General features: G+C 43.0%; 6 non-coding genes across 6 annotated transcripts; 3 read left to right on the top strand and 3 right to left on the bottom strand.

The window, feature by feature from the left end:
- The first annotated feature begins 3,104 nt into the window (after positions 1-3,104).
- LOC140287121 (U2 spliceosomal RNA) lies at positions 3,105-3,295 on the top strand. The gene has a single exon (XR_011911479.1). It is a non-coding gene; the product is annotated as a U2 spliceosomal RNA (small nuclear RNA).
- A 410-nt stretch (positions 3,296-3,705) lies between these two features.
- Positions 3,706-3,819, top strand: LOC140287141 (U5 spliceosomal RNA). Its single transcript, XR_011911497.1, has one exon. It is a non-coding gene; the product is annotated as a U5 spliceosomal RNA (small nuclear RNA).
- Positions 3,820-4,094: 275 nt separating this feature from the next.
- On the top strand, positions 4,095-4,280 carry LOC140287129 (U2 spliceosomal RNA). The gene has a single exon (XR_011911486.1). It is a non-coding gene; the product is annotated as a U2 spliceosomal RNA (small nuclear RNA).
- A 529-nt stretch (positions 4,281-4,809) lies between these two features.
- On the bottom strand, positions 4,810-4,998 carry LOC140287128 (U2 spliceosomal RNA). The gene has a single exon (XR_011911485.1). It is a non-coding gene; the product is annotated as a U2 spliceosomal RNA (small nuclear RNA).
- Positions 4,999-5,273: 275 nt separating this feature from the next.
- Positions 5,274-5,387, bottom strand: LOC140287142 (U5 spliceosomal RNA). Its single transcript, XR_011911498.1, has one exon. It is a non-coding gene; the product is annotated as a U5 spliceosomal RNA (small nuclear RNA).
- A 410-nt stretch (positions 5,388-5,797) lies between these two features.
- Positions 5,798-5,988, bottom strand: LOC140287133 (U2 spliceosomal RNA). Its single transcript, XR_011911490.1, has one exon. It is a non-coding gene; the product is annotated as a U2 spliceosomal RNA (small nuclear RNA).
- Between the last annotated feature and the right edge of the window lie 1,091 nt (positions 5,989-7,079).

The following is a 7,079-nucleotide window of genomic DNA, read 5'->3' on the forward strand; positions in this document are numbered from 1 at the left end:
TAGGGAATTATCTTCGTTTTGGTCTTAGATTGCCCTGTGGAATGTATTTTGCACATATTTGACCTGCTAGACAAAACTTTATTAATTTATTTATTCTAAAAAAAAAAATTCAATAATTAGTAAAACCATATGCTGTAAAAACCTTGTTCATTATTGCTTCCATCCCTCCTGTTGAGACATGACATGGTCCGTGGCTCAATACTGCAGCATATTTAAACAAATTCTTTGGCAGTATGGTTTTCCTTCTGGTCATTCATACGAGTCTATTGTAGATGGCAATTGAATAACATCTAATAATGCTAAAATATTTGTAGTTTATACATTTAGCTGTGGATGTCAACATACCTGTTTTTCCAATGCTGTGTTAACACATGTACAGTTGAGAAGGCATACTGACTGTCAGTGTAAACGTTAACAACCTTTTTGTTATTTAATTTACAAGCTTCAGTTAAAGCTACCAATTCGACTGCTTGAACAGAGTAATTTTTTGGTAGTGGTTGTTTTAAGAAAACTTCAGTTTCTGTTACTACTGCAAATCCTGTAGCATTTGTGCCATCAGGGTTTTTTGCTTGACCTGTTGAATAAATATAGTTATTTCTGCATTTTCATAACGTATATCAGTTAAGTCTGGCCTGGGTAAAACACTGATGGTTATTTCTGACATGCAATCATGAGGCTTTCCATCTGTGGGGTAGGTAGCAGTGTGGATGGATTAAGTGTAGCACATCTCTCGACAACAAGGTGTGGCTGTGAAAGAAGAACTGTTATGTAGGAGAGATGTCTGGTAAAGATATTTTGTTAAGTAACCATATCACAGCCACTGCATGAGGTACCTTAAGTGTTAATGGGTGAAATAACACCATTATTGTTGATGCCTGCACTGCCAATGGCTTCTGGCCATTGATTCAAAAGTACGATCTCGTCCCTTTTTCCCCCTTTCAGTGGACACTGGCCCCTAATTACCGCAATTCAGCAGGGGGTCTTTCATTAGGAGTACTGGACTCCCCCGTGCACGGTTTCAGCTCCGACCCTGGAAAGCGGAAAAAACGTTGAGATCTGGTTTGAGGACCCAATTGTTGAGAAAGGTCTCTCAATGAGACTCAGAGTTGCTGGAGTCAGTTAATGCAAATGTTTAATCTTGCAGCAAGTTCAAGAATGTGTGTGTGTGTGTGGGTGTATGTGTGCGAACGTGTGTGAGTTTGTGTGTGTGAGAGTTTAAAGAACCTGTTATCCACAGGCAGGTCTTAACTAGTATGGCACAGGTCCAGCCTGTCTCATCTTTTTTGGAAGGTCCAGTGCTCGGCCGTAACCCTTCTGTCTGTTTGGACTCTCACATACATTCGGTTAATCATAGAAAAACGAGAACAAAACTTTTTAGCCCCTTAAGTTCATAAAACAGACATGGTGCAGTTATTTCCATTCTAGAAAATAAGAGTAATCACCACCATTCCTATAAATTCTGGATATTCTAACAATCTGAATCTTTTTTAAATGTTCGATGAAGCCCTTTGCTGTTCTGTTTAGAGACTCAGCTGATCATAAACCAAGTTTTGCTCTTGAACCAAGCTTCTAAACTCTTCACCTTTTTCATTTCTCAGTTAGTATTCACTTTAAAACTGATTAAAAGAAAAATTAAATGAATGCCTATCAACAAATGTGGGATCTAAACTCTAGTGCTTTCTCTAAAATAATTTCCTTTCTCAATTCAGAAATGTGTGTGTGTAAGTCACAACACCCGTGACACCAAAACGGCTTTCTTTTCTCTCTTTTCTCTACACTCTGCACTGTGAGCACACACACCAAATCAGAAAGGCTTTTTTCTCTCTTTTCTACATTATGGACTGTGGGGACAGTCCATAATGTGTGCCAGGGCGTTGTCTCACGTATTAGATTATGCTTAAGATACGAATGGGTTTATCAGTCACATCAGAATCCATACATACTGATCCTCCCGTAATAAAATGGTCGGATCTTATCAAACACACTTTGTTTCTTGTGACAAGTCAGCGAAACAGCGTATACACGTCAAGACACTGAATCAAGTTTGCCACAAGAACTCATAAGTTTGGCAGTATTGCTCTGCCGTCAGCAATCATACACCCATTTTATTTTCATGAGACATGTGCAGGCACCTGTTCATCTACTGTTCTATCACTATGAATTAGTTTATCTATTATCAATAAGGATACTTCTACAACTACTATCAAAGTATGTCCGGACTTCTTATGTTGTCAGTTGCTATATATGAATAAGTGGGTTGCTACTGAAAAGCATTAAGCATGTCACACAGCCCAAACATATAACATTTCAGGACACACCACACAGTTAACAACCACAGTGAAGCGTGTCAAAGCCCAAACATGTAACATTCAACAGGACACTTACACAACACATTCAAATCAAACAGTCAGACAACATACAAGAACATATACCCCAGCCGGCATTGCTCCCTGCCTATTTTCCTACAACTCACTATGTGTGCGCACACCTTTATTCACAAACTCTTCAACTTATACTCTTTTACCGAAGCTGCTACAGCTTGATTGGCCAAATACCCTTAGATCCTATTTCGGTGAATTTGACATCTGCCTTGTATGTAAAAGATTAGCGGTTTAGCAGTTTTAATTTAGTTTGAGTGAAGGAATTCATTTTATAGCAAAATCCGAAATCGTGAAGAACTCATGAAAGTAAGCTTATTCTCGGATTCCTGAAACTTTAGATTTGCTCTTTCTTTTACTGCAAAGTACAACATTGAGCAGCACTAATGAGTTGTTTCTATTTTTGGCAGGCTTTACCTTTGCGGATGAAGCCCTTTCTGTCTGTGCAAAAGAAATCTTGTTACTGTGCAGAGTGACTTCTCTGAGTAGAGTCGCCTTACTTGTTGCGACTTTGCCGATGTTCGAAGCTGGAGTGCAAAGTTGTTGCTTGAATGGTGCTCGCTGGAGCGTGTGGTAGTGTAAAGTTATACCATTTAAAAGGGCTGAAGAGTGCTCAGTGCAGCGGGTGGGCGGAGGTGCAAAGTGACACTATGGCCATAAAAAGAACACCGCTACAAGTGCGCATTGTGCCAGGAAGGGCCCTCGGACGTGAACCAGTGGACAGTTATCGCTTCTCGGCCTTTTGGCTAAGATCAAGTGTAGTATCTGGTCTTATCAGTTTAATGTCTGATATGTCCTCTATGCGAGGACTACATATTAAATGGATTTTTATCAATAGGAGTTGAAAAAGGAGCTTGCTCCGTTCACTCCAAGCATCGACCCGGTACTGCAGTGCCGCTGGGAACGGTGCGCTCTCCTCTGCTCTTCTGAAAAAGCAAACAGCGGTGCAGGATGGAAGTTTCAGGGAGCCTAAGATGAAACTTTCTTTTAATCTGCTGAGAAAAGAGAGTGAATGCGAAGCAGACTTTAAGACGGCTCTGGGAGCGAGCCGAGTGCGGGCTAACCGGGACAATTGCTTGAAAGAAACGCGACACCGAATGAGCAGTCAGAACAAAGCCTCAATACGGTGTTCCCGTGTTGTTTGTGGCTGCCTTGTCTTTTGCACAGAGTAAAAGACAAGGCAGCCATCGAATAGGGCCCGATTGTTCCTACTTGGTCAGCCGAGGAGCAAGGGGGGGAGCAAGCGTCTCAACCAAGCAAAGCTCACCATGGGGAAGGTGGCTATGCCAACTAGCCTGATGCCCTGCTCCCGCAGTGATGGATAATCGTACACTGGTTTCTCTTCATAATGTACAAGTCTTTCGCCTTTTACTAAAGACTTCCGTGGAGAGCAGCACTAATGAATTGTTTCTATTTTTGGCAGGCTTTACCTTTGCGGGTGAAGCCCTTTCTGTCTGTGCAAAAGAAATCTTGTTACTGTGCAGAGTGACTTCTCTGAGTAGAGTCGCCTTACTTGTTGCGACTGTGCCGATGTTGCTTGAATGGTGCTCGCTGGAGCGTGCGGTAGTGTAAAGTTATACCATTTAAAAGGGTTGAAGAGTGCTCAGTGCAGCGGGTGGGCGGAGGTGCAAAGTGACACTATGGCCATAAAACGAACACCGCTACAAGTGCGCATTGTGCCAGGAAGGGCCCTCGGATGTGAACCAGTGGACAGATATCGCTTCTCGGCCTTTTGGCTAAGATCAAGTGTAGTATCTGTACTTATCAGTTTAATATGTGATATGTCTATGCAAGGACTACATATTAAATGGATTTTTATCAATAGGATTTGAAAAAGGAACGGTGCGCTCTCCTCTGCTCTTGTGAAAAAGCAAACAGCGGTGCAGGATGGAAGTTTCTTTTAATCTGCTGAGAAAAGAGAGTGAATGCGAAGCAGACTTTAACACGGCTCTGGGAGCGAGCCAAGTGCGGGCTAACCAGGAGAATTGCTTGAAAGAAACGCGACACCGAATGAGCGGTCAGAACAAAATCTCAATACGGTGTTCCTGTGGTGTTTTTATAAAATGCGGTGTAAAAAAAGGTGTGAATGCCCCATAGAAAACTAAAAGGTGGAGCGGAAGTGTTCGGCTGCAAGAAGGTGTGAATGTCCGACTATATTTGGTGAAAAGCAGGTGAAGCAAGGTCTGAATGCCTTAACCTTTTCTTACCCGCTTTTTACCAACTATGGTCGGACATTCGCAGCATCTTACAGCCGAACACCACCTCTCTAGCTTTTGATGATGTATGGTTGGGCATTCGCACCTTTTCTTACCCATTTTTGAGGAATTATGGGTGGACATTCACACCTTCTTGCAGCTGAACACCTCTTCTCCCACTTATGATCATGTGCGGTTGGATATTCGAAAAATGTTTGCTTTTTCACAAGAGCAGAGGAGAGCGCACCGTTCCCAGCGGCACTGCAGTACCGGGTCGATGCTTTGAGTGAACGGAGCAAGCTCCTTTTTCAACTCCTATTAATAAAAATCCATTTAATATGTAGTCCTTGCATAGACATATCACATATTAAACTGATAAGTACAGATACTACACTTGATCTTAACCAAAAAGGCCGAGAAGCGATATCTGTCCACTGGTTCACGTCCGAGGGCCCTTCCTGGCACAATGCGCACTTGTAGCGGTGTTCGTTTTATGGCCATAGTGTCACTTTGCACCTCCGCCCACCCGCTGCACTGAGCACTCTTCAACCCTTTTAAATGGTATAACTTTACACTACCGCACGCTCCAGCGAGCACCATTCAAGCAACATCGGCACAGTCGCAACAAGTAAGGCGACTCTACTCAGAGAAGTCACTCTGCACAGTAACAAGATTTCTTTTGCACAGACAGAAAGGGCTTCACCCGCAAAGGTAAAGCCTGCCAAAAATAGAAACAATTCATTAGTGCTGCTCTCCACGGAAGTCTTTAGTAAAAGGCGAAAGACTTGTACATTATGAAGAGAAACCAGTGTACGATTATCCATCACTGCGGGAGCAGGGCATCAGGCTAGTTGGCATAGCCACCTTCCCCATGGTGAGCTTTGCTTGGTTGAGACGCTTGCTCCCCCCCTTGCTCCTCGGCTGACCAAGTAGGAACAATCGGGCCCTATTCGATGGCTGCCTTGTCTTTTACTCTGTGCAAAAGACAAGGCAGCCACAAACAACACGGGAACACCGTATTGAGGCTTTGTTCTGACTGCTCATTCGGTGTCGCGTTTCTTTCAAGCAATTGTCCCGGTTAGCCCGCACTCGGCTCGCTCCCAGAGCCGTCTTAAAGTCTGCTTCGCATTCACTCTCTTTTCTCAGCAGATTAAAAGAAAGTTTCATCTTAGGCTCCCTGAAACTTCCATCCTGCACCGCTGTTTGCTTTTTCAGAAGAGCAGAGGAGAGCGCACCGTTCCCAGCGGCACTGCAGTACCGGGTCGATGCTTGGAGTGAACGGAGCAAGCTCCTTTTTCAACTCCTATTGATAAAAATCCATTTAATATGTAGTCCTCGCATAGAGGACATATCAGACATTAAACTGATAAGACCAGATACTACACTTGATCTTAGCCAAAAGGCCGAGAAGCGATAACTGTCCACTGGTTCACGTCCGAGGGCCCTTCCTGGCACAATGCGCACTTGTAGCGGTGTTCTTTTTATGGCCATAGTGTCACTTTGCACCTCCGCCCACCCGCTGCACTGAGCACTCTTCAGCCCTTTTAAATGGTATAACTTTACACTACCACACGCTCCAGCGAGCACCATTCAAGCAACAACTTTGCACTCCAGCTTCGAACATCGGCGAAGTCGCAACAAGTAAGGCGACTCTACTCAGAGAAGTCACTCTGCACAGTAACAAGATTTCTTTTGCACAGACAGAAAGGGCTTCACCCGCAAAGGTAAAGCCTGCCAAAAATAGAAACAACTCATTAGTGCTGCTCAACGTTGTACTTTGCAGTAAAAGAAAGAGCAAATCTAAAGTTTCAGGAATCCGAGAATAAGCTTACTTTCATGAGTTCTTCACGATTTCGGATTTTGCTATAAAATGAATTCCTTCACTCAAACTAAATTAAAACTGCTAAACCGCTAATCTTTTACATACAAGGCAGATGTCAAATTCACCGAAATAGGATCTAAGGGTATTTGGCCAATCGAGCTGTAGCAGCTTCGGTAAAAGAGTATAAGTTGAAGAGTTTGTGAATAAAGGTGTGCGCACACATAGTGAGTTGTAGGAAAATAGGCAGGGAGCAATGCCGGCTGGGGTATATGTTCTTGTATGTTGTCTGACTGTTTGATTTGAATGTGTTGTGTAAGTGTCCTGTTGAATGTTACATGTTTGGGCTTTGACACGCTTCACTGTGGTTGTTAACTGTGTGGTGTGTCCTGAAATGTTATATGTTTGGGCTGTGTGACATGCTTAATGCTTTTCAGTAGCAACCCACTTATTCATATATAGCAACTGACAACATAAGAAGTCCGGACATACTTTGATAGTAGTTGTAGAAGTATCCTTATTGATAATAGATAAACTAATTCATAGTGATAGAACAGTAGATGAACAGGTGCCTGCACATGTCTCATGAAAATAAAATGGGTGTATGATTGCTGACGGCAGAGCAATACTGCCAAACTTATGAGTTCTTGTGGCAAACTTGATTCAGTGTCTTGACGTGTATACGCT

This window comes from Leuresthes tenuis, unplaced genomic scaffold (genome assembly GCF_036924035.1).
Source record: "Leuresthes tenuis unplaced genomic scaffold, fLeuTen1.0.hap1 SCAF_111, whole genome shotgun sequence".
NCBI classification, from domain to species: Eukaryota; Metazoa; Chordata; class Actinopteri; order Atheriniformes; family Atherinopsidae; genus Leuresthes; species Leuresthes tenuis.